Raw genomic sequence first — 26705 nt, 5'->3', positions numbered from 1 at the left:
CTTCAACCTGCACTCAGTCCCTGGTTCAAGCCATGACCTAATGGTTCCCAGACACCTTTGCTGAACCTCTTCACCCAACTCTACAGCCCATCCAGGTCTCACTGAATGGCAGCACAGCCTTCTGGTGTGTTATTCACTCCTTCAAGCTTCCTATCATCAGCAATCATGCTGAGATTGTACTCTATTCTTTTGTCCAGGTCCTTGATGAAGATGCTCAACAAGATTGGAACCCAGTACCAACCCTTGGAGAACACCACTAGTTACAGGCTTCCAACCAGACTTTTCAGTGCTGATCACAATTTTCTGAGCTCTGCCAGTCAGCCAGTTCTCCAACCGTCTCACTATTCACTCATCTATCCCACACTCCCTAAGCTTAACTTCCCTATATAGAAAGAAAACAGATTCTAGTTCAGATAATTAATTTGGAAAACACTAAGTTAAGTAAATTTGCTGAAGGAAAATTGAGAGCATAAAAATAATATAAATGTAAACATATCTGTGTAAGTGTGAATATATATATGTACTTATATACATATATATGTATTCATATATATATATATATACTTTTATGAAAGGAAGGAAAGAGAACAGCATTTTACCCAATTCAAGCACAGGAAAAAATAATAATAATTAAAAAAAATAAAAGAAGAAAAGAAAAACAGTTGTAACCTAAAATTTTCTGTTCCAAGCTGTCTGTTCAGCATTGCAGACCATATGGCTAAGCCTCTTGACCCAGTCAGCCTCAGAGTCTGTCCCGAGCTTCTCAGTGAAGACTGAGGGCCTGCAGTGATATGCATGATGTTTATGTAAAACGTTCTTTCATTATACCAATCAGCTTTTATTACTGAACAAAATCAGTTCACTTGCAAAAAGCATCTGGTATGTCAGCAAAATAACTTTTTGTTTGGTCTTTAAGTTTTTTAAAGGAAGGGCAGTCAACTTGTTTCTTGCCAGCAAATCGAAATGAAAAGCCATTACAATTTTGTAGCAGTTTCAAAGGCAAACTGCCATAAAAGATTTTATACAAAGTCCCTGAGATCTTCTTTTCCTGTTGTTGAAACAGGCTGTTGTAATTTGATAAGGATCAATTCAGCAAAAACAATATTCTCGTGGGCTGCAGAACACATCACTCCAATGGCACTGGAATGGCATGTCTACCAGAAGATTCTAGACACATAAATGGTTAGATCTGATTATTGATTTTTAGTCATTATTTCAGAAAACATGGCTTTCCTGAAAGTTGAACTATCTAGAAGTTGTGGACAGAGGAGTAGAAACAAAGTTTGAATCTCTTTGTTAGAACCATTCTGCTATGGACTGGAAAAAGGGAAGTTTATTTATACCAAAGTACAACTCATCACAGCTTGACTCCATAGTGCATACTAAAGTTTGGTGCAGAGATGCCCTGCTAAATGGCAATGATCATGAATAAGCAAAGTTCCTGGGGAGCAATTCCTTCTTGTACTGTGATGCTGAGTCAAATAACAGTTGTAAAAACCAAATTAGAGGCACATCTTTCAGTAGAAATTATCAGTGGAAGTTGGGTATTGTATTGTGCTGAGGTCTGTTAGCTTACATTGCTCTGCACTGCATTCCACTGCAGGAAGTTCACTTTCTAAAGGTATTTCTAATTGGGTTTGCCTGTGCTTTTCTGTCCTGAACATTAACTCCCAGCAGAAAGCCACTGCGACAACGGTTAACAGTTCTTCAATGCAGAGAACACAATAGGCAGGGTGTCTGTGTACAGCACTCAGATAACTGTCCTTCATTCTGTTTCTGCAGTAAAAATAAATAAATAAATAAATAAATAAAAATTTGAATGAGATTAGAATTTACTTGTAACATGTAGAACCTATTTTGATCTCATGTAAAGTTCCAGATGATGTGATTATGGAATACAGGAGTACACAGAAAAGTGCTACTTGAAAACACATTTATTTTCTTATTTCTCAGAAACAACTGCAAATGTCATGAGTAGGAGTTGGACTCCCAGCTGAACACTTGAAAAACATTTAATCAATGAAAGTTAAAGGATGTGGAAAACTCTCCATTGTTAGATGTACAGTTTCCAGTAAATTGATGTAGAATTGCTTTTAATCAGAGCTTACTCAGCTAGACAAAGGGATAACTGAGAAAGTAATTTTGTGATCCGCTATATATGATTATACCAGAAATACTAATATTCCCTCTAACATTCAAGTCCATGAAATGTGGAAGAAGGACACAATCATTTTTCTTTTCTATAGAGAAAGGTTGTCCTGGCCATGAAATCCACATAGTTTTGCTGCACTAGGAGCAATGTTTATAATCCTCACAGGGGAGGTAGTGCTGGTAAGAAGAATTGAAGGCACTGCATGGGATGAGATATAGCTGAAGAGACAACATTCAGAAGAATGCAGCCTGACAGAAAGGAGCCAAGAGGAAAAATAGGATTTTATGAAGCTGACATTGCACAGGGGAAACATAAGCAGCTAGGAAAGCCTTGTGGACGAAATACAGTTAATGTCACCATGCTAGCCTAGGTACATAGCCTTCAGCATGCTGTGTTGTGCTCAAAAGCTGAAATGTAACGGATGTGAGAATAGGAAAAATACCCCTTTGAATGAGTAGGATATGTTTCAGAAGTAGAATAGCATGCAAGAAAAAGAAAAGAAAGAAAAACATGTACCATTAGGATGACTCACTAACAGACCGCAATAGAGATGAGCCAATTTCCGTCTCAGGACCACTGTAGTTATTCTCTAAGGCAGTAAAAGATTCAGTATCGCTTACGTGCTTCTCCAAAGAGCTAGTCAGAGCACAGGCAGGGATTTGAATAATTTACAGTGGAATGTCATTAATCCTACCACTCCAGGACCTTATCAAAGTGCAGATTAATGAGAGGTCATGTAACTTCAATGTGCTCTTGCTAACACAAGCAATCACTCCGCTGATTAACTATTATACTTCCTCACTGAGTAGTGAGCACTTTAATGAAAACAACAACTTTAAGTGGCTGTATAGGTAAAAAAAGAAGCTTTTTAGCAGAGATAGTAGGGACTTAACATTTGGCTACAATCACTTAGATTAATTAGTTTTGGAACATTTATGTTTCACTGTTTGAAAGTTAGGAAGTAATGATAATAAATAAAGAAACAGACCCAACAATCCTGTCCTCAGGGACTTCTTGCTTGTTCTGTCTCTATTCCATGAGATAAGAAATGGGAAATGGAACCTGTGCTCTCCACAGCGAGTGACAATACCTTGAGCTGAGTGTGCCTAGATGGGTACATCTGGGATGTTGCCACATCCAGCACCTCTTCCCTCACCACAGCTACCTGGTGTGGCAGGGCACACAGTTGCACCAGTGTGGGCCCTTAGTTCATAGCACAGAAACAGGTTTTGTACTAACATATCCAACTGAACTGGGGTTAGTGACAGTTCACTGCAGTAACTGGCTGCTTCCTCACACTGAGTCCACTGCTTCATGCTAGCAGCTGAAGGCACACAGCCGGTGCATGCAGACTGTGCTGCCTGGCAGGAAAATAAAGTAATTTTAATGGATTTCGTTTATGTTAACAACTGCACCTGTAAAAACACTATAAGTTCAACTGAGTGCACAGTTGTAGCATCTGATTAAAGGCTGGATAGTACTATATATAGCAATATGCAGTAAACAAAATACTGTGTTATGATTAAAACATTAAGCCAGCCATTGCAAGAATAGAAATTGAGGTTCAATGAACCAACATCCTACAGCATACAGATTCTGAACTTACCCTTTGTGTATGGTCTAACTGCTCACATGCTAGAAGATAATCAACATTTAAAAGATTTTTATTTTCTCTGTTGAGTTAATAATGGCTATTGGACTGCAGGCATATGAGAAAAAACAGGCACATGGAAATTGCCGCTGTTCCACTTCATCTTTGTCCGGGAAGTATCACTGACATCATGCTATACAGAACTGAGCAAAAGAGTCTAGGCATAGACCATATTCTCTGTTACAGCAGCTGAGCAATGATGGTCTTCCCAGCACACCAGTAGAAAAAGCCAGTTTTTCTCTTTATGCAAGGAGAATTAATATAATTAATTTTGCTGAAACTGCATTACTTACAGATGATTAAATCTAAAGCTCATTCCAGTGAGTGATATCACCACAGTGTTGAAGTAAGATATTAAGAAGCGCATTTGGTGAGGTATATAAAATTCTGGAAAATAATAATGATTAATAACATGATGACAGGGTTAAATAAAAAGGGAAACTTTAAAGCTTGTACAACCAAAAATGTTCTGTTAACTCAGAAGTGGATTAGAGTGTTCAGAGTGCTTCAGGACTCGACACCATGTAAAGGCTGATTTATACTCCAGGCATCATAATGTCTACCTACTTCAGAATGACAAATAGCACTGTGCTGAGATCTCAATGGCAGCCCCAGAGCACTAACGGCAAATGTCTTCCATCTTAATAGCTGAGACTCTGCAATTCTCCTCACTTAAAATTCTGAGCGTTTAACACCGCTTGTTGCATCTAAATCCAGATACAAAAACCTTCAAATCAAACTATTTACCTCAAGTGAAATCCACCCTGAATAATTCATAAGCAGCAAGGAAGCTGGAAGTGGGAAGTGAACGAGCTGAAGAGTGTTTTAATGAAGTCTAGAGTTTCAAATATAATGGTATAAAAGCTATTATGGATCTTTTCTAACCTTATAAGAAAGAATATCAGTCTCTGTAATAATGAAAGATCCCAATGAGCATGAAAAGAAACACAGTTCAGGTGTCTTGCTGTCAGTGACTGATGCTGCTAACAGAATCACACAGATTGCTGCAGAGAAAGGGCTGATATCTGAAGCAAATCCAGATGAAAGGTATGAAGTGTTCAGATTGATTCTCATTCTTCCTGCTCCCACGAAGGAGTATCGATCCTTAAAACAGCTATAATAAGCTGCAATTCAATTAGAATAAAGCAGGAAAGTCAAGAAAATTACTTACTTAACGTGACTTTTTCTGCTCTTAGAGGTCAGGCAAAGAAATTACTTATTATATATCACAGCCAGCCATTTCACTGTTGGAATCATGTTTTGTATTTTCCTGTTTCAGGAAATCCTATCTGTAGAACAGGTACTACCAAAATGCTTGACTGTTTTGCCTGGAATATCAGTGACAAGAAACAAGCACTGTCATCAAAAAGCATCTGCCTCCTAGGGCAGCTGCTGACTTATTTCGAATTTAGTTAATTTTAACCACTTATCCAAAAAAAATATATATAAAAAATAAGAACTGGGAGAGACTATGAATTAAAATTCTGAAGTAACACTGGCTTGCTGAGATTTAGAAAGTTTGATATCGTCAGTCAGTGTTCTTCTGTGTATAATGTAAACAACTAATTAATTCCTTTATGTTTCTGAGTAATTCTAATTAACCCTAATTAAATTCCTTCCCATCCAATTTGTGATATGATGTCCCTTCCATACTGGACAGAACATCCGCAAAGGGAGACTCATGGCATGTCCTGCAGAGATAAAGATAACTTAACAAGTGCTCATACATTAAAGGAACGCTACATGGAAAGGCTACTGTGTACTTTGCTAACAAACATCAAATGCATTCAGAGAATAAAACAAAAAACCCCAACTGAACAAAAGTGGAAAAACACCCTCCACTGATAACTCCTTTTTCTTCTAGGAAACTACCTCATAATTAAAACTAAATAAATAAATATAAACCTACAAGACTTTCCTACCACAATTCACGTGTTTATCTTGTACATTTACTTTTCATAGTAAACCAAGTTAAAATAAATTAAAAAATAAAAAAATAAAAATTCAAAGCTTTCATATTAGCAAAATAGGTGTCTTTCCTAATTAGAGATACCCAAGAAACACTAATAGAATAATTTCACTCTTTGTTGGCATTCTATGGTTGCTCTTTTTGAATCATGCTGCTTTTGCTGTAGTTGCAGCATTAAAAATTGCTTCTTGGTCGCAACTCTGTAAATGCTCTAAGTGGCCACTGAAATACATTTCAAGGTTTGGCTAGCTTACATTATTACAAAATGCACTTTCACTCCATGCTATTAAATAATTAAAAAAAAAAAAAAAAAAAAAGGGCTAAAAATAACTTTAGAACATTTCAGTTAAGTCACCAATATGAAAGGACACCATTCTCTAACAGCATATACAATAGATATACATTTCACTTCATTCCTGTTATATATATGTTGTATAAATAGCATGCATTGCCCTTTTGTGGGCACCCAGATCATCTGACTTCTTTGCTGGGAATCAGAATTAAAGAAGGAGACAGTTTTACAACCTTCCCAATCCCATCTGTGGAAACTGCTTTTCAAACTGCAGGAGATTAACATCAGTTTAATGCCTGTTTATTTGCGCACTCTTTGAATGTCTAGAAAAATCAAGACACACAAAAGTCCCATTCCAGATTCAATAAGGCAAAACAAACATCATCAACAGAAGGGAGACTATGTAATAAAATTAACTTAGAAAAAAAGTCCACTTTCAAGCATGCAACAGTACAATCCATTTATTTCCTTCAATATAAGCCACTTTCCTCTACTGAAGCATTCCTCCTTCTCCCCACTAATATTTTAAATGAATGGCTTATATGTCATAAAACTATTTGGGACAGAAATCTACCTACACATAGAAGGGATTAATTCAAAGTAAATGATATTCATTTATTTTCTCCGATTTCCTGAAAATCTGTGAGAATTTTAAAAAGAACCAGTGTCTGAACTCCCAAATTCTTGATCTCTGGCAGAACTTCCTTTGTAAAACAAGCTCCAGTGTGACAATCTATCTCCGCATTCAAGTTTAATAGTCCTGTCATCAAACTTTATTCTATTCCTTCTAAAAATAATTTGATCTTCAGAATACAAGGCATAGTACAGTGTATTGCTTTTATACTGCAGTCCCTGCATGTTTCTTGGTTTGGAAGATTTAGACCCACAGATAAATGTTGTCTCACATCAAATGTCATTTCAGAAGATGCAGAACAACTGTTTTTCCAATTATCTGTATTGAAAAACCTTGGGTTAGCTAAAAGAACACTGATTTTGAAATGCATTAAAATGAACTTGTAATTCTTCTAATGTAAATCTGTATGAACATTTTACCATCTTAGATTTTATTATTCACTAAAGACTCAAATTATGCATGATACATGCACTAACTTTTAAATTGAGTATCACTGAAAATTTGACTGTACAGGTGTTGCCAGTTCTATCTATTTCAGGGTCATCTGCCTCACTAATACATTTTCTCTGTTCATCTTTATGCATGAAGTACTGGGTTTTGCAAATTGAAAACTTTTGATATGATAAACTGTGAAACATAAAACCATTATCTTCATGTTTTCTGAAGATGCATTATTTATTTCTGTGAACATCCCTAACATGTTCTTATTTTTACTTATTAAATGTTTCCTACAACAACTCTGTAGCTAATTTGGGTAGGGAAAAATCAAGTATTGTTATTTTATGAATTAAATGATATTATTACAAACTAGGATCTAGACATCTAAGCATTAAAAGATAAAGAGCCCAAGTGTTTCAGAAGTCTTGGATTTCAATGATTCAGTAGCATAATTGTCATTTGTATCAAAACACCAAAATGCCCATCTGTTTATCAGTCCGATGATTACAAAACCCGTAAAGATTATATATATATATATATATATATATATATATTTTCTTCCCTCATAATGAATTTTTGCCTTTTAATATTCAAGTAAACCTTTATTCCTTGGATGGTTCTTTCTAGTCTTTGATAGTCTATTCAGTGATTTATTTTCCTACCTTCAAGAGTATTTGAAGAGGGGGTTTACATCTGCTGACATTTTTCCTCCTGTTCCACCTTACATATGTTATATTTTAAGTGTCTGTCTTCAGCCTGGTGGCCTAAAATATGATACAATATTACAGACCTTACTGTGCCTCCAGCATGAACACTGGGATGTTACGAAGACAGCATGACACCCAATTTCTGAGATACCCTTCAGTATATTTCTAAGGAAGCTCAGAGATTGAAGTAACAAGACCCTGTTTGCAGCCACATCTCATCTGCCCCTCTGCAGAGTAAGGATGGGGATTCAAAGAATATTTTTAGGGTAAGATATCACTTGAAGAAGATGGATCATGAGAGAAGAGTTGAAAGATACAGAACCAAAGTCACACAAAGGAATAAAAGGCACCTTATGGCTGTAAATTAAAGTTGGAATCTGGACTATCTGCAGTGCTGGAAATAATCAAATATTCATTCACCAGAGCAGAGGCTGACTCATGTGGACGCTGTTCGAATGTGCTTTTCTTCAGGACCAAATCTCAGAATTTATAGCTTTACTGTTGCTGGAGCCATTATGTTTGTGATTTTTAAGGCTGATCCCATACTCAATAAAGGGCATATTTCAGGCTCGGGAGACTTATTTTAAAAGAGAACAAAAAACTTGTCAATCAAGGCCCATTAATATACTGCTTGGAGTTCCAAAGGTGAAAATGTCAAACAATTTGGTTCAGTGGTTTCTTCGGTACAAACTGAAAAAGAGAAAACTTTCACCATCTGAAAACAGTGGGATACTTTACATCAGCTTCAATAGCATCAGAGTTTTATCAAATATTTCTTCATATATGGAGGGATGTACAACACTGAACAGTGCATCACATGGTGGTATGCTACTGGCATTACTTTAACATACATACTTCCCTCAAAAAGCATTTTTTTCTTTAAAAGAACTGTGGACTTAACTATAATATCTTTTTTTTCTTCTTCTTTTTTTTTTTACTTTCTCCTATTAAAGTAATTATTTTTTACCAAGGCAGACCAGTAGACCAGTAGTAAGTATCGGATAATTGAAAAAAAAGTTAAAAAGCAGGCTCCCCAGAGTGGCGGTTGAGTCACCATCCCTGGATCTGTTTAATAACCCTTTGGATGTGGTGCTCAGGGACATGATTTAGCAGAGGATTGTTAGAGCTAGGGTAGTATGATTAGGTTGTGGTTGGACTCTATGATCTTTAAGTTATTTTCCAACCTGAGTGATTCTATCATTCTATGATTCTATGATCCTAAAGCTATTCCCCTTTGTCCTATCACTATCAGATCATGCAAAAGTTGAGTTTCTCTCCTATTTGTAAGCTCCCTTCAAGTACTGGAAGGCTGCAATCAGGGCTTCCGATTGGAGCTTTCTCCAAGCTAAACAAACCCAACTCCCTTGAGTTTTCTTCAAAAGAGAAGTGCTAAACTCTCAGATAATCTTAGTGGACCTACTGTGGACCCACTCAAAAGCTCCAAATCCCTCCTGTGCTGGAGGCCTCAGGCCTGTACACAGTACTCCAAATGAGGCCTCACCAAACCAGAGTAGAGGAGAACAAACCCCTTCCTCTCCCTGCTAGCCAAAAATTAATCTCATGTATAAGAGGTTCTGGCATCCAGTCACCAAATATAAGTGGTACTGTAACAGACTCAAAAATATTGATACATATCTCTTACTGCATTTCATATAGATTAAACTGACATATGCCCCAAATAAAATCTAGTTAATAACTATAAGTGTAAAACAAAATTAAGAAATAGTAATCTTGGACCCTAGAGTTAAAAATAATTAGGTTTATAATAGAAACTAAACATTAATTATAAATCATGAATCTAATTTTGTTAATAGTAGGAAAAAATAAATAAATAAAAGACAGGCTATGTAATCAAAATGGTATCTACTCAGAGTTTTGTAGACAAACTCTGTGAATTTTAAAAAGAAATATAAATCCTTTCTGATAAATAATAATTAGGAATTTTCCCTTTAAAACCTCTGTTCTGGCAAGACTGAAGGACAAAGCAAGATAAATAACTTGCCATTTCGATCCATGTGTTTGGCTGTAATTACTGCTAATTATTCAGAAAGGAGTATACACAACATTTTGTCCCTTTAGATATGTATCTAGAAAAATCTAGAAACTGATATTTTGATTCAAAAAGCTCAAGAGCCTTCAAAACTTCAAAAGTTTATGTTACTTTGATTGTGTTGTCTTTTGGTTCAGATTGGAAAATGCACTCTGTACCGGTTAACATTTATTCTCCTTTAGCTTTTAAAAATATCTGTAATTTGAAATCCTTTACTAAACCCAAGTTACAGAATCCAGAATCACAGAATTATCAAGGTTGGAAAAGACCTAGAAGATCATCCAGTCCAACCATCACCAATACTTCCCAGCTAATTCATATTCCTCAACACAACATGCAAATGTTTCTTGAACACTCCCATGGTCAGTGACCCCACCACCTCCCTGGGCAGTGCATTCCAATGCCTGACTACCCTTTCTGAGAAGTGATATTTCCTAATGTCCAGCCTGAATCTCCCCTGATGCAGCTTGGAACCACTGCCTCTTGTTCTATCACTGTCTACATGAGAGAAAAGGCCAACCCCTAGCTCACTACAACCTCCCTTCAGAAAGTTATAGAGAGCAATAAGGTCTCCCCTGAGCCTCCTCTTCTCCAGGCTGAACAATCCCAGCTTTCTCAGTAGCTCCTCATAAGGCCTGTGCTCCAGACCCCTCACCAGCTTTGTAGCCCTCCTCTGAACGTATTCCAGGGCCTCAATGTCTTTCTTACAGTGAGGGGCCCAAAACTGAACACAGTACTCTAGGTGTGGTCTCACCAGTGCCAAGTACAGGGGGACAATTGCCTCCCCATTCCTGCTAGTAACACTGTTTTTGATGCAAGCCAGGATGTCCTTGGCCTTCTTGGCCACCCGGGCACACTGTCAGGTCATGTTCAGCCGAGCATCAATCAGTACCCCCAGGTCCGTTTCCTCCACACAATTCTCCAGCCACTCCGCCCCAAGCCTATAGCGCTGCCTGTGGTATTCTGGAAAGAAATCAGTATATCTCAAAAGAACACAGGTACTGGGTATGATCTCTGATCTTACTGAAACATTTATGTTGCAATTACCGGTGTCATTAGTGTTAATATTTTAAGCCTGCAAAAAAACACCACCAACAACAAAAACCAACACATGTGAATGCACACTACATTTACATATCACTCTTAGTGCCCGAGGATGCAGAAAGATACAGCCGTCCACTTGAGCTTACAGTCTTGGTGGTACTTCCCATTTAGCCACTTCAAAGAACAAGGCAACACTGGTTCATTCACCTGCACCATTCACACAGAGTCACCAAAAATGCAACAGGACATCAGAAAAACCTCAGCACTGCCTCTTTTTTTCCTGAAGCAGAAGCAATGTGGGAAGGGGCCTGTCAGAAAAGCCTGTTTCACACCCTCTGCAGTAATATTACACCACTTTGTGACTAAGAAGTACATCTCTTCCATGTCCATCTCGAAGCTTAATGTGAAAAATTTTATGGGTTTCTGATCGGTAATAACGTAAAAGCTTCCTGAAGAGATGTGAATTATGGTAAACCAGATGAGTGGTATGTAGAAAACTGAGCTATCTATATTTTCCTGAATTAGGAGAAATAAGAGTATTATATGATAAAATAGAATATTAAATAACCCTTTAGTTGCCATACTTCTTTACTACATGCTTCAGCCTATATCAATGTTAGATATTGTATTCCTATAAATTTAAAAATCTGACTGACATGAGGGTAGTACAAAACCTTTGGTAAATAATGTATCAGGATGGGAGTGAAACTCCTTCATCTTTTTTGTTTAAAATTCTATTTTAAGTATTTTATTGAATATTGTATGACATAGGAAGGAAAAATAATCATAAGAATTGGTAGAGGAAGCAAAAATTTCCAGCCCTCTGATCAACCTCATGGCCCTTCCCTGGGCTCACTCCAACAGGTCTATGTCTGTCTAGTGCTGAGGTGCCAGGGCTGAACACAGTACTCCATGGGAGACCATGTGAAAGTGAAGAAGAGGAGGAGAGTGACTTTCTTTGACATGCTGGCTATATTTATTTTGATGCAGACCAGGATATAGTTGGCTTTCTGCGATGCGACCACACAATGCTAGCTCATGTTGAGTTTATCATCAAACAACACCTCCAAGTCTTTCTCCATGTCACGGTTTAAATGAAAAATCTACCTGCATCCGTGACGGGGGGCCATGGGCCCCGCAGAGGCCCTAGGCCAAAAGGAAAAAGTTAATTAGGAAAAGAAAACAGCGGCAACGATCTAAGGAGGCACACTTATTTACTAAATACTATATCGAAATACAGGATAACACAATATAATATAATTGAAATTAAGCTAACGAATCAAGCAAAATAGGAGAGAGAATGAGTCCCAAAACCGAGAGGACTACTGTTAACTCTAGGCGAAACGGTGAAGGCTCCCACACACTCCCCTGATTGCCAGAACTTGAAAGACGTCAGTCCTGCCTGCCACAGAGATAATATAGTGTCCAGATTCCCGTGACCCATCTCTGACCGTGTTGTTCTCTGGGAGATGTAGTCTTCTTCTATAAGTTGCAGATTCAGTAAAATTATTCATACTTTATATGATGTTATGATGTGGAATACTGATAGCAAAATTACAAAATTATTAAACCATGACACTCCACAGGGCTACTCTCAACTCATTCTCTACTCAGTCTGCACTTTCTCTTGGAACTGTCTGCAAATAAACATTTCACAATAAACTCAAACCCTTTTGCACAAAATATAATCCAGCTAAATCCATAGAAAACCTTGATCTCAACCATCCCAAACTGAAATTATCTATGGAGAGAACTTTTGGATATGGAAACTCATAAATGCCGTGTGGTTTTAATCTATCTATTCCTCAAATTTTACAAAGAAATCCACACTGTACTGATATTGAATAAATTCACAGAACTCCAGTGCACAAATATAGTTATCATAGAATAGTTTGGGCTGAAACAGACCTTTAAGATCATTTAGTTCTACGCCCATTATCTAAATGCCTAAATTACAAAAATGCTCTTTATAGTCTTAAAACATTAGATGATAAACAAGATTGCAGTAGAGGCTCTTGAAGGAGGCTTAATCATGCCAAAATCACAACTGAGACCTGCTGCCCACTACAGTAGGTATTAAAGAACCTTTAATGATGTACTACTTGCTCTTTGCACAATTTCTTCATTAGTTTTTCTAGCTGCATTCATGCGTAACATTTTAAGGCATCAATAACTTGGTTATAACTGAAATGCTGGTGACCTGTGAGATTATATTCCTTTATTTACTGAGCTATTACTTGTAAGCATCAATACCTGGATTTTTTTCTTAGCATTCTTTAGTCAATATTGCTAGCTACAACTTGAAAACTTTAGATTTGCATTTGATCATATTATGGTTGCATTTCTTTTTCACTTTGCTTTCCTGTAATTTCTCAAGAACTCCGCAGCACTTTGGTGATACAAAGCAAATATGTGATTGCATAAATATGTTCTTGTGCTTACTCTACCACATACTAAAGCTTAAACAATTGTCTCAGGCAAGTTAGATTTTTAAAACTAGATGAGAGTTATCGGCAGAAGAGCAAATCTCAGCACAAGGACCCTGACTGTGGTGCAGGATCCCTGCATATTTTTCTAGAAGGAATGGAGACAAACAATGCTTACTCCTGAGGACTAAGTGCTAGAGCTGGGCCGCATCTCTGGACCAGGCCAGGTTCTGCTGAGCTCCCAGCTATTTGACTCCTTGGTTGCTAATCTGAATTTACTTCAGTAACTCCTGCTACAGTGACAAGTGTATAAGCAAATTCTGAGCACTAGAGAGAACAGATGGATGCAGACAGGGAGCACACGGAAGCCGTGAGACCATATTGGCAGTAGTCATAACACATCACTAGGTTGCTGGCACGATCCCTGCAGGCATCAGAGCAAAGGGGAGATATGGAGTGATCTGAAGGGGATAATGAAGTAACCCAATAAGCTTTTACAAAAATATTTCCCCTAGCATGAGAGATGGAACAAGAAAAAGGGGAGTCTGCTTAAATATAGTGTGAGGTGGGGAAGACAGCAACATCAAAAGCTGTCTGGAAGCAGGAGTGAAGTGCTCGACACCAAGTGGGAAAGAAACAGGGAGAAGGGACATGGTGGTGGATCTTAAAAGTAGAGAAAATTTAATATCCAATGCAGCAATGGGAGAGTAGTATTTTAATAACAACTGCCTAGAAAAGTGCTGTTTGCAGCATTAAACTGTGTGGATACCAGCATGGTAATGAAGGTTGAGTCAGACCATCAAAACATTACACTGTTTTTGTTATTGTTGTTTGTGTGTTTTGTGTGTGTGTGTGCTTGTTTCTTTGTTTGTTTTGCACTGGAATTAATTGCCAAAGACTTGCACGTTACAAATAGCAACATTGTAATATGAGCAAAAACATGGCTACCTAATGAGAAATCCAACTGGCGGAATCTGGACAGTTACATTTCACACATTTCACTGCATAATACCATCATTAATTCTAGCAATATTACCAGAGGAGCAGTCTGAAAGTGTCATTTCCAACAGAAAAGAATATTTTGGAAGACAACCAAATCCATGATGGATGAAGGCAGGCTCAAATCCATTTAAATCAGAGATTCAATACCCATTTCTGTTAGCTGCCATAGACTACCTTGATGTTTCATGAAGTTTATGACAAACAAATTACAAATTATGGAGAAAGCAAAACTTGTTCCATATCACACAGATATAAACATGGTGCAAGGATTACTTATCTAAACATGTGTGTTTCATTCCATGCAAATTCAGTCAGATGAAACCTTACAGCAAAAGCTATACAGAGATAATACACGTATAGCATGCAAAGCTTTTAGGAAAGTAAAAGATAATGAATATTCCTCTCAAAACAACAAATTTTTCTTTTCACCCTATATTTAAAATGTCACTCATAGCTTTTGAAGACTCATTTTTTCCAAAGCAGGCATTTGCAATTCATATTTCTGCACAAAAGTTGGAGTAATCTATAAGGACTATTAAGTGAAATTATATAGCTTTTAAAAATTATATTTGTCCTCTTTAGTAGCTAAAATGGAATTCAGATTTTTTTTCCCTATCTTCTATCAATACATATTATTCTATTTCAATGAGATATTAAAAAAAGAAAAAAAAAATTAAAAAAATCTATGCAGTAAATACACTTTTCTGAAATACTATGAAATGCAGATAAGCTAAGGAACATAACTGCATTTGTTAGAATAGAAGTTCCACAGGAACACATGAAATAGGAAATAGTATTTCCTCATAATTTTTTGCCCAGTATAACTCAGTCTTCTATAGATTTATAAGTAAAAGTACCAATAAAACTGGTTTGGCTTTCTAGTCACCTCTATAGAAGATTTTCAGATCTTTTTCCCCAGAAAGATACAACCAACACTGGCACTTTATTGCTCCTCCTCTGACTTTTCAGAAATCAAAATTTAGGATTAAGGGTAAAGAATAAAGAGCCACTAAATAATTATGTAACTGCCTAAAGAGAAGAGCATTTGGAAGAGCCTCCTACAAATTTTTCGCATCATTTCATTTAAGACGGTTAAGTTCAGATACAAGACTGTTTTTAAGCCCTTTCTTGACCAAAAGAGGCGTGCAGCAGCTCTACAGAAAAAGAAGGGTCAAGATTTTCTTCTAAAAAGCCAAAAAGCCCATGTTCCAAATTCCAACTCAACCTAACTCTAGTCCAACATATCAGCTTTGTTTTCCCCAGTGCTAACAAGAAACAATAACAAAAAATCTACTATTGTACTATATTCACATTAAACTGTTTTCAATGAAGGAACTACAATATGATGATGGACATTCATAGAAAAGAGGAAGCCAATAAAACTGAACTTTTCCCATTACACTAACATGCTCTGAATGCTTTCAAAACAAAGAAATAATCATAAGCTTTTCATGTTATAATATGACAGTTTAAAAATCTATGTCACCTCATGTATTTTTTTCTTTGAAGAATACCCTGATATTACTTTAAGTATGCCGAACAGAACAGATACACCTGAGAAGCCTAATTCCCTTTACAAATGGCAGTTTAGATTTGAAGTAAACAAATTACTTGTGCTCAGTGTACAGCAAGGTTTTATTCAATCAAAAAACTCAACTCTTCCTCTGAAATCTTATTATTATGCATATATTTTTTAAAGAAATAATTTAATAGTCAATATTAGATAAATCTTGCAACAAATACAAGGTCAAAGAAAGCTCAAATGACTTGAATTCAAGGCTAATATAAATAGATCCTATTAATTTATTCAGTATTTACGATATGACGACTGTTAGGTAATTTAACATTCCTGAGCTCTGATCACCAGTGGATGCAAAGCACAAGTGGAGCTGAAGAGACAGATTATCAATTTAATTCTTTCTCATGCTTCTAGGCATAAAGGTAGATATACAAATGTATTCAGTTCCACAGATCTATCAAATCAAGTAATTAGCAGAAATTCTGAAGGAGCTGCGACAATTATAAGCAAACAAATGCTACAGTTTGAGACCTGGAGAAATGAGAATCTCTGGGCAGAGATAATGGCATTAAGAATTCATAAGCTTTTGATACACATTCCCGATAAGCATTGTATTTCATTATAATTGCATGTGTACTTTTACACTACCTTTAATATAGTACAATTTATGTATTTAAGACTGTCTTTTTAGGAGAGATCATCTGACATTTTTGTCCATTATAGAGTGTGTAAGAATATAAGATTAATACTTAGCTTTTATGCTTATACAAGTTACACTTGCAAGAATGTGGTATTAAATTATTGATATTTCCAATTATTATTTTCAGAAGCATAATAGAATTCATAAACCTCTTCTCAGCAACTTATCACAATTGAAAATTATTTCCTGACAGAAACTTTTAAGAAAGTTAATGAAATAAGAGTTCTGACATTAAATATCTAGAAATAAAGTCTAATTTTTAACATAAAATTATATTGTGAAAAAGCAGTTTTGGAGCATGAAAAAAACAAAACTGTAGTACAGGAAGTTCTGCACCAATATGTAAAGGAACTTCTTCACAGCAGTGGTGATGGAGCACTAGCACAGGCTGTTCAGGGATGTTGTGTAAGTCTCTTTCTACGGAGATATTCATAACCCGTCTGGACGCCCACCTGTGCAGCATGCTGTAGTGGGCCTGCTGTGCAGAGGGGTTGGACTCAATCTCTGGAGGTCCCTTCCAGCCCATACAGTTCTGTGATTCTGTGAATTCACTAAGTAATGTCAAAAGTATGGAAATGATACAATACATATTAACCACAACACCTCACTGATTCCTAATGGATGGCAATGTGAAGGCTGCAACTGTCAAACAAATAAATGTCTCAAAGGTGGACATAAATGAGTGTAATAGCTACTTAATAGTTATGTTTTCCTGTCACCAAATGTATGCATTGCAATAGCTCTCTACTTCACAGTAAATCAGCCTTCCACTGCCATATCCATTTCTTCCCCATGTTATCCCATTCTTCAAGGCTTTCTAGATACTCAGCTTCTCAACTAAGTAAGACTAAGATAAGTCTGGCCTGTAAGACTAAGCAGAACACCGAGTCTTACTTCACCAAGAAATGCAATTAAGACACTTCAGTACCTGTTTATGTCCTCCATACACTAGTTTCTCTTGCAATGTAGTCCTGTTTCTTGTGATACTGAAGAAAAGCAGAGATGCCTAACTGACAGAGCCATTCCAGAATTCCCTCATTTTGTGTAGAAGAGATCGCATGGGAAGTATTGCAACAGAAATTCTCCTTGCTCATTCAACCATTTGATAACCTTTTGAACAGCATTACATTTTCCTGCAGTGAGTGTTTCAGTTTGGTCAGCACTGCATAGACACAACTGTGGTAGTAGGAATGTTTCTAGAAACTGTAGCATGAATTCTGCCTGTTGTTTCAGATTGTCAATAGCCACTCAGGGAAAATATCTTAGAAACTTTTACACTCTGTACCTCAGCCCACATTTTGCTCAGTCAAGTCTTCTCCTGTATTTTGAAGTGTTCAAAATAGGTACTGAACTCTCCTTGATTTGTTCACAAAACTTTTCTAAATATGAAACACTGCAGATGTCTATTTGTGTTAATTTATGTGAAAACAGCACAAAGTCAAAAATTCATTTTACAACAACAGACATGCACAGGATAACATTGAAAAGACACACACACAGACACACACACACACAAAAAAATAAAAAATACAAAAAGACCCCATACTAATTGAATATGTAAACGCTTAGGAATGGTATGGCTTTTCTGTGCCTAAGTGGCACCGGCATATGAAACATATGCTACATATGAAGCTTTTGTTATGCATGTCATAGTTGAGCCTTTTATGTCCAAATCCTTTCTTTTCCTAAATTGATTCACTCTGATCTCCAAATAATAATTAACTAACTAACTAACTAAAGTCTTTCTGTATATCTCAGGTGCATTCTTGCTTTTGAAATATAGAAATTCTTCCCCAGTTAAGGAAATTTCCCAGCCATATGACCAGTTCCATGACATCTGGGCATCACAGCCAGTCTGTTAATACATATGGGTGTAGTACAACGACAGCTTTACTGCATATTAGTCATGCATCATGTAGCACATTTCTTGACAGAGGAATAAAACAGTTTATCACTTGAAGCAGGGCTTCTCAGAACCAAGCAAAAGACAAGGGCTTAGGTACACAACCTGGGATTTTGGCATCTGATTTTTATTCCTTCTTTTTTTTTGCAAGGGTCAATTACCCGATCATCTTGGAGAATGTGGTCCTGTGTTTGGAGAATGAAGTCACTGTGAAGCATTGCAGTAAGAAGCTGGAGGACACAAGCATGAATTCTCCAGTCACAATTACAGAATGGTTGAGGTTGGAAGAGACCTCTGGATCTCATCCATTCCAACCCCTTCAAGGGCTTGTGAGCGGCTCAAGGGGGACCACCTAGAGTCAGTTGCCCAAGATAGTGTCTTTTTTATTATCTCAAAGGATAAAGGTCCCACAACCCAGCAACCCACCTGGGTAATCTACCACCTCTCTAAACTTACACAGTCTGCAAGTACATCATCCTGAAAGAGATCAGCATGCTAAAACAGCTTCCACCAAATGAAGATAATGGCAATTCCATTCAGACACTTCGTTAAGACAGTACAGTAAAACTAAGGGCTGCACTGAATAAATTACCCCCTGAACTTCATCAACCTATTATTTTCCTAGAGTGATAGAAAGCAATGACATATATGCAGCTTTAGGTCCCAGTAGCACACTTCTGAACTGTTCATAAAGAGAATAACTTGGATATCACTGGACTAATTCCTCAATATAAGCATTCCCTTGTTTCATCAGGATTTTTAAAGTAAAAACAAACCTGGAGATTTAAAAATGAGGTAAGCAAATTAGAAACTGACAGATGAAGGCCAAATTTAGTATGATTGATTCCATAGGGCAGTAGAAGGCTGCATAATAGAGAAAAAGGGAAAAGCAAAGTAAAAGATTACAATATATAAGCATGTAATTCAGATTTTGCAGTAAGAAACTTCATACCCATCCAACTGCCTCTTTATTAACAGGAATATCCTATATCCCACTTGAGGTCTTTAGCAACTGTAGAAATATTAAAAATACTTTGCAATTAATTCTTCTAAGTTTAGCATTTCTTGGAAAAATAAAAACTCCTGCTAGCTCTAACTCCAAAGGTTGTGACAACTATAAAGTCTAATCGCAAATTTCCAGATGGCAGCAGCCAATTTCCAGTAAGATCTAATTTGGTGAATTGACTGTCTTATTTACTAATTGATAGGAGTATGCAGTTCATTTAAATTAACCTCAGTTATTGTCATAATTTAAGAAAGGTTAAACAACCTGAGACTAAAATATATACATATATATTTATAATAAATAGATTAAGAAGAAGAAAAAAGTATTTTGTGGAAAATGACAAAGATGATATTCTTCTGTTTGACCTACTAATATCATAGGTTGGAACTTCAGAGTCACTCATTTTTTCTTTGTTTAGACCAATGAAAAATAGCAAATGCTGACTAAATTAAATTTGCATAAGAACTGTCAAAGCACAGAACATTCTTGCTACAATTCCACCAATCAGTGAAAAAAGTCCACCACCAACATAAAAAATTATGTTCCTATGAAAACGAATGAGTCAACTAACAAGAATAAAATATTCCTAGAATATTCGCCAGTTGACACAGTCTAATTTCTTTACTATCTTTGCCCCTTCACAGGGAAAATAAAACTTTTTTTCAGCCCAAATTCTCATAACGTTTACCTGTTTCTAGGAAAGGGAATAAAAATAGTATTACACTGTAATACAGTGATTGCTGACTTGGCTAGTTCTAATTGTTTATCAGATTAATCTGGGATGGGCTCATGCATTTTGTTTAATCCTGAATGAGTTTAAGGACAGTTTGCACTGGAGAAAGAAGTTAGATCCTGAAGATACATAAAATTTTGGGGTTCCTACAGTATGTTTTTACTGAAGGTTTTGTCTGAAAATTAAAAATTTCTTCTGAGGAAAAAATCACAAAGACCTCGGAGAAGGTTCTTTTCTTCCCTGCTTGGAAAAGCCTGTGATCCTTGCAGAGAGTGGTTTGGATATGTGGCAGCTCACACACCTTGGCACCTCTGTCCCTTTTAAATCATCCTGGCTCTGTCATAGATCAAAGACTAGGGAGAGAGCAGGAGAGCAAAGGATCTCCACAGAGAGGACAGGAAATGTTGTAGCAAGGAAGGCTTTTGTTTAATTAGTGAAACCTATGACATAGCATGAATGACAGATCTGAAGCTTGAAGAAAAAAAGCTCTACCAAAAACTAAAAGTCCCTCACAATGACAACTCTCATTAATATTTGTTGTGTGAAAGATCATGTCCTCCCACCTACCATAAAAAAATGCTACTTACAATAATAAGATAAATCTAATATACCTATAAACAGTGCAGCTGGCTTCCTATTTAATGGGGCTTGATATACCTCCACACTGGGGAGCAGTTTCAGACAGAAATGTTTTTTGTGAAATGCTGGCAAGAAACACTCATGTAACAATGAAAAAGCACCACAGGATGGCATCTGGGAAGATCACGAATTAATATGATCATGCTCTGCTCACTAGAGTTGTCCTGAAGTTTTTCTGACATTCATCACAGTTTCCATCCTTAAACAGAATTCTTTCTGAGAAATGAAAGATAAAAAACCCTGAATACATATGCAAAATATATTGTGCGTCAACATTAAGCAGGACAGGCCATGTTCACACTAGCATATCTATTCTAAACTCAAGAGTGCTCTAAGTGCAGTTATGACATGATTGCTAAATGTACCTGTGTACCTTTGTACCTGGCACTGCAGATACACCTGATGCTTGCAAACAGCAGCAAGTTGGCAAGGTTGCTGGCTGTCCTTTTGCCCTCAACCTCTGATAAGTCTCATAATTCCAGTGATGATTTCAGAAACTAATATCATTTTTACTCAATGCAGTGGGAAATTTTGCACAGGGGCCTGAGGTGCTGTACTTCACTTAAGAGCATTTCTAGTAGGTAACAAATAAAGAAATTACATGCACAGGCTTCAGTAAACATTTCTTTCTGCATATTACCAAACAGCTTTCTTATTTTCAACTGATATCTTATTAATGAAAAACAAGAAGTGACAATTTTCAAACTGTCTTTCAGGGAATGACCTCTGAAGTCCATTAATTTCCACCTGCAGGAGGAACAAGCAACTACTGCCAAAAACCACTCCTTCCCAATCCTTCTGTCTGGGCCAAACACTCCCTGGCTTTTGAGTGAGATTTGACAGCATAGTGAAAACAAGAAGAAAAGATACTGAGAAAAAATAACACTTCTAAAATAAATGTCATGCAGCTCTGCATAAAACACATGCTTGTTACCATCTGGTATATACAACCTGTGCGCTTCAGTTGCTTTCTGAGCATATTACTGTTCCTTGGGGCATCACAGGGAGCTTTCTCACTCAGAAAATATTGGACATGCAATCGGTTTGGTGGTATCTCTAGCTAATTCAGAGAGTTGCGCATTTATCTGATTAATTCAAAAAGAATTTGTGCTTGAAAGATGAAAGAAAGATTGCTTAGCACCCTGCCAGGCAGCTCTGTGTACACATGGGTGGTTCCAGCAGGCTCAGGGTTCAGACTGTGCAGAACTTGCACCCTAAGCCCTTTGAAGAGATTGCAGTGATTTTTCTGTTTGTTCTGTTGTTTTTTTGCCTCCAGTGTTTGCAATAATAAGAGAGTGGAAGGAGCAGATTGCTTTCAGGAGATGATGTAGTTGAATCTTTCTTGACTTACTTCTAGTTAGGTAAAGAACTTTTGATTTATCTAGCGCCAAGGAAACTTGAACTCTGAAATGGCTGTACTATTTCAACAACTAAAATATATGACTTGAAATACATATTTTCCTCTTAATCTGTCCGAGTAAAGGTCCAGACTGCAACATTTATTTCAGTTATTTTGCTAATTTGCTTGCTCGGACATATAAGCTACGATTGCCAAAGTGTATTTGGAAAATACAGTGACTCCAATTTCAAATAACTCACTAGAGAGGTGCTATAAGGATTCAAGATGTATGCACTACCTACTGCTAATAATGTGATCTCTGTTGCCTATCCATTTGGACACCCTGGAACTGAAACATCCAGAACAGTTTTAACAGTAGCGTGCTGTCTTTACTTTTTTCTAAACTGTAGTAGAAATGTTTTACAGTTTTTGTGATTTTACACTTTTTTTTCCACAATTTGCAGTGGTAAATTCCCATGTTCAGTTTTTGCCTCCATTTGCCTCTGTCAGTCATCTCATTTCTACATTTTAGAACTTCATGAGCTGTAATCATTAATTAAATATTTACTATGTAATATGGAAATGCTTGTATACAGAAATGAAAACAGTACCACACAGCAACTATATGTCTGACAGCTTTAACGTAAACACCTCAAACTCTTCTGCTCTTGTAGAAATTTCTCTCTTGATTTAATTAGTTTTCATCTACTCAATTCCTGTCTATTCACTCTCTTCCTGTGATTGTTTTTTTTTCCTCAGCTCCCTTGTTACATCCTAGTTTACACTTCCCTGTATCCCCTCAAGTCCAAATGTATTTTTTACTGCTATTACTACTTCAGATATGTTTTCAGTTATGACACTTCCCTACCTCAACTCCCCCCCACCCTCCACCCCCCTTTTTTTTTTTTTTTTTTTTTAGCAAAGGAACTGAGGTATAAGTTCTTCTAAAGTTTCCAACCTTCTTTTATTGCTTTTATTCTCTTCCTCTTTTCCAGACCTTTTCATACTCTGGTAGAAGACCAAACACAGTGAACTTATTGACACCATCCCTGCTGGCTCAGAAAACAATTCCAGTAACAAGGACTACATCCATATTTTTCAGAGTTGTCAGTCTTTTCTTTCTTAACCTGTGACAAACATAAACTTGTGCGAAAGTATCCTATAGAAGAATATATCTGGAATTTAATTTAATTCTTTGCCTATCATTTTTCTCTGCTGCTACTGAATAAAGAAAAAAAAATAAAATTCTAACTTCACCTGTATCAGAAATTAAACTCTTTGTCCAGGACCTTCCACAGATTAAACATCTTGTCCAGGCTTTTAGCTCTCCTTTCATGTTAGCTATTTCTGACAGTCTTCAGAGAAATAAAATTCACAGATAAATCAGTTTTAAAAGTTCAGTAAACTACATAAATCAGTTCCTTCTTGGAGGTGATCTGATCATCTATAGCAAGTTTAATATTACCTCTTCAGTCAACCTGCTGTGTTTATTTTTTTATTTTTAAGTAGAAGTAAATTTGTAATAATTTTTGCTTTCTTAACTCTTTTTTATCTTTGGCCTCATTTTGACCACAAACACCTCTCTCAGATCATTAGTATACTTCTAAAAATCTTCATGACAGCATCTGATAGTACAGGGATTGTCTTCCCTCTACAGAACAGTGCTTTCATGTCTATTTTCAGTATGTTGCCATTTATTTGATATTCTGTGCCAACAGTGCTGCCTACCTATTAAGCTATGTTAGTATTGTCCTGGCCTGTTGTATGAATCTGTAATGACTCGTGATGACAGAGCTTCAAGGCAAGTGATCCTGTAATTCACCTCATTCTCAGGAAACTTCACTGTTTCCTTGTAACCTGTTACAGTTGGTGTTCTGTGACTTAACACAAGCATATCAAGTCTGATAGTAATTTTACACTTTCATTAGTTTGATATTCAGGAGTGGTCTTTCTCATCAGTACAAAATAGTTATGCATAGTAAAAAAAATGTGATTCGATTGAGGTAGTTAAAAAAAAACAAATTTGAGCTGCTTAAGAATAGGACAATTCCTTCACAAACCTCTATAATGTAAATGAAGAAAAGTGTTAGCACTGCACATCAGAACTTCTATTTTTCAGTTCAAAGAGAAAGTACTAAAAGCTGTAAGACATCATTTCCACCCTCCAGAAGTGTAAGTTAAGGTTTATTTGTCATTACAGAAAAATTTTGTCTGAAATGCTGCATAATATTTATTTCATTTCAGGATGAACTTCAAAACACAACTGATTATACTAGAACAGTAATTGTTGTCTTGCACTCAAAATTAGGCTACGTGGCCTCACAAATAAAAGTGTAAAAGAGGGTGATGAGAACAATATGAATACTATAGTAAGGACAACAGTTTAACTACAACATCAAATAACTTTTCACACCTTTCCGATTTTTCTTAAGGAAAAAAAAAAAAAAAATCTTTGGAAAGAGAACGATCAATAGCTGTATTCTAAATATAAAGTCATACTAATGGTATATTCTTGAACTTACCAAGAAAAAAGAATTAATGGAACCTAAAGCAAAGAGAGGGAAAAGCAGTGCCGGTAAAAATACCTGTTTAGATTTTGTATCTTAAGAATTGTTTTCTAACCCCTATTAATGCCTGTCAGAAATCTGCTCTCTTGGCTGGCAGTTCAGTGTACTAGCAATAGCCCATCTGGTTGGAGCCCCTGAGGAGGATCTACATTTCTGCAGATAAAACAGGCAGGATTGCAGTCAAGTTAATGGACTCAGGCAAAATGACATAGTGAACTTTCATTTTTAAATAATTGGCTATGACATAAAGATGTGGAAACTAAAACACACAGAGGACAAAATAAATAAAAGACTGGATTTAAGTTCAGTTTGGGGATGCTTATTTCAAAGTGCAAATAAAAGAGAATGTAGAACAAGTTATTGCCTTAATATTTTACAAGACTATATCTGTGCAATAGCTATTCGATCGCAAAAATTACCCAAGCACCAGTACACAGTTGATATGGAATATGACTGTGGAAAGATGAGTGTTAATCATAGATATCATGGATATGATACAGTTTATATTTTTTTCTTTAATTTGTTTGGTCATGCATACTTAATCATCAGTTAGGGGCTGATTTTTGGTGTCATACGAAATGCTATCTTCAGTGTCACTGACTAATGTAACCAATGAAAAAGCCAGTGAGTGTACAACATGAACATGTCAGATTATCCTTAAAAATGCTGGAAAACATCTTCTGTTTCTACACTTCCAAAATTTGATAACACACATGCGCCTTCCTAATAGGATGTACAAAATTGCAGACTGCAGGACTGACCTATCTTTTCTCTATGAGTACTGGTGTAACTCTTGAAACACCTCTACTGAAAAATATAAGACACATAGGAAGAGGCAGTGACTAACATTTTTCTGATGTGCATTATATAGGATGTACATTAAATATATTATTTGCCTATAGGGCAAATTTTCAAGCATTAAGTTTTTACTGACCAGTCAAAATACGAGTAACACAACACTCCCTGTTGATCTGCAAATTACTGGAATACTTTGTTTTCAGTCTGAATGGATTCTGTGTCTGGAGCTCATGATTACCATTTGTCAGCGAATTAGAAGCAAAACATAAACTACAAACTCCAATCAAATTACAAATTGAAACATTAAAAGCATATTCAAGAAAACAAACAATCAAAACAAACAAACAAACAAAAACACACTGGTGATCTGTGATTTTGTTTTCAAAAATGCAGATTTTATTTTAGGCACTGATGCAGCAGATTATTGGATAATTAAAACATACATTTCACCTTTCAATCTACAACCAGTTTTTTGTGTAATGTGATGAGATCTTTCAAATCTGTGGTAAGAAATGGAACAATTATTTAGCTACATTCACCTAAGAAGCAAAATTAAATATTTATGCTTCTTATTTCTTTCTAAAATAGAGCTCTTGAAACAGAAATTAAAATTGTATTTTAAGTTTCACTGTCTCCTCTATGTTTATAGGAGAAACATAAAAATTTCATAGCTTTACCTTTGTTTGAAAAAAAAGAGGCTGGGTTCAATGAGCTTGAAGATATATTAGACTTGGAAAATAATTACTTGTAATAACTATCTGTAATAATCAGCTAAAATTTGTCTCCATGGCTAGATCTAAGACAAACTTCTGTGAGATGGAGGCTTTTATCAGATTTACAGTTAAATAATTTAAAAATACAATAAACTTTTAGATGGTTTCCCTCTTCCTTGCACCTCTCATTCTAAGGAATTAAATTCAGTGTTGTGCTGTTAACAAATTGTTATCCTGATCAAAGATGAAGAATGGTCCCTGGCATCTTTTCTTTTCCTCCACATCTTTGCGAGGCATGGTAAGGTGGAGAAAAACATCACCTAAAGAAAATTCAGATGGGAGTTTGTCTTAGGAGGTATTAAGATCTCAGATTTTAGCAACGTGAACTAAGAACTGTCAAGTTTAAAGCACTTATGTTCAGAG

At 36.3% G+C, this 26705-nt stretch overlaps 1 protein-coding gene across 10 annotated transcripts in view; it reads right to left on the bottom strand.

Moving 5' to 3' along the window:
• RALYL (RALY RNA binding protein like) overlaps positions 1 to 26705 on the bottom strand; it is a 356105-nt gene that overhangs the window by 243230 nt on the left and 86170 nt on the right. The window contains exon 1 of one of the 10 annotated variants that reach the window (XM_015855856.2): positions 17513 to 17641. The exons of the other annotated variants lie outside the window; for them this stretch is intronic. The gene's annotated coding sequence lies outside the window, so the exon portion shown is untranslated. Of the gene's footprint in view, positions 1 to 17512; positions 17642 to 26705 lie in introns of those variants that run through there. 10 annotated transcript variants of the gene reach the window in all.

This window comes from Coturnix japonica, chromosome 2 (assembly GCF_001577835.2).
Source record: "Coturnix japonica isolate 7356 chromosome 2, Coturnix japonica 2.1, whole genome shotgun sequence".
Taxonomy (NCBI): Eukaryota; Metazoa; Chordata; class Aves; order Galliformes; family Phasianidae; genus Coturnix; species Coturnix japonica.
Note: the sequence above shows the minus strand (reverse complement) of the source record. Positions and strands in the feature narration are given on the sequence as shown.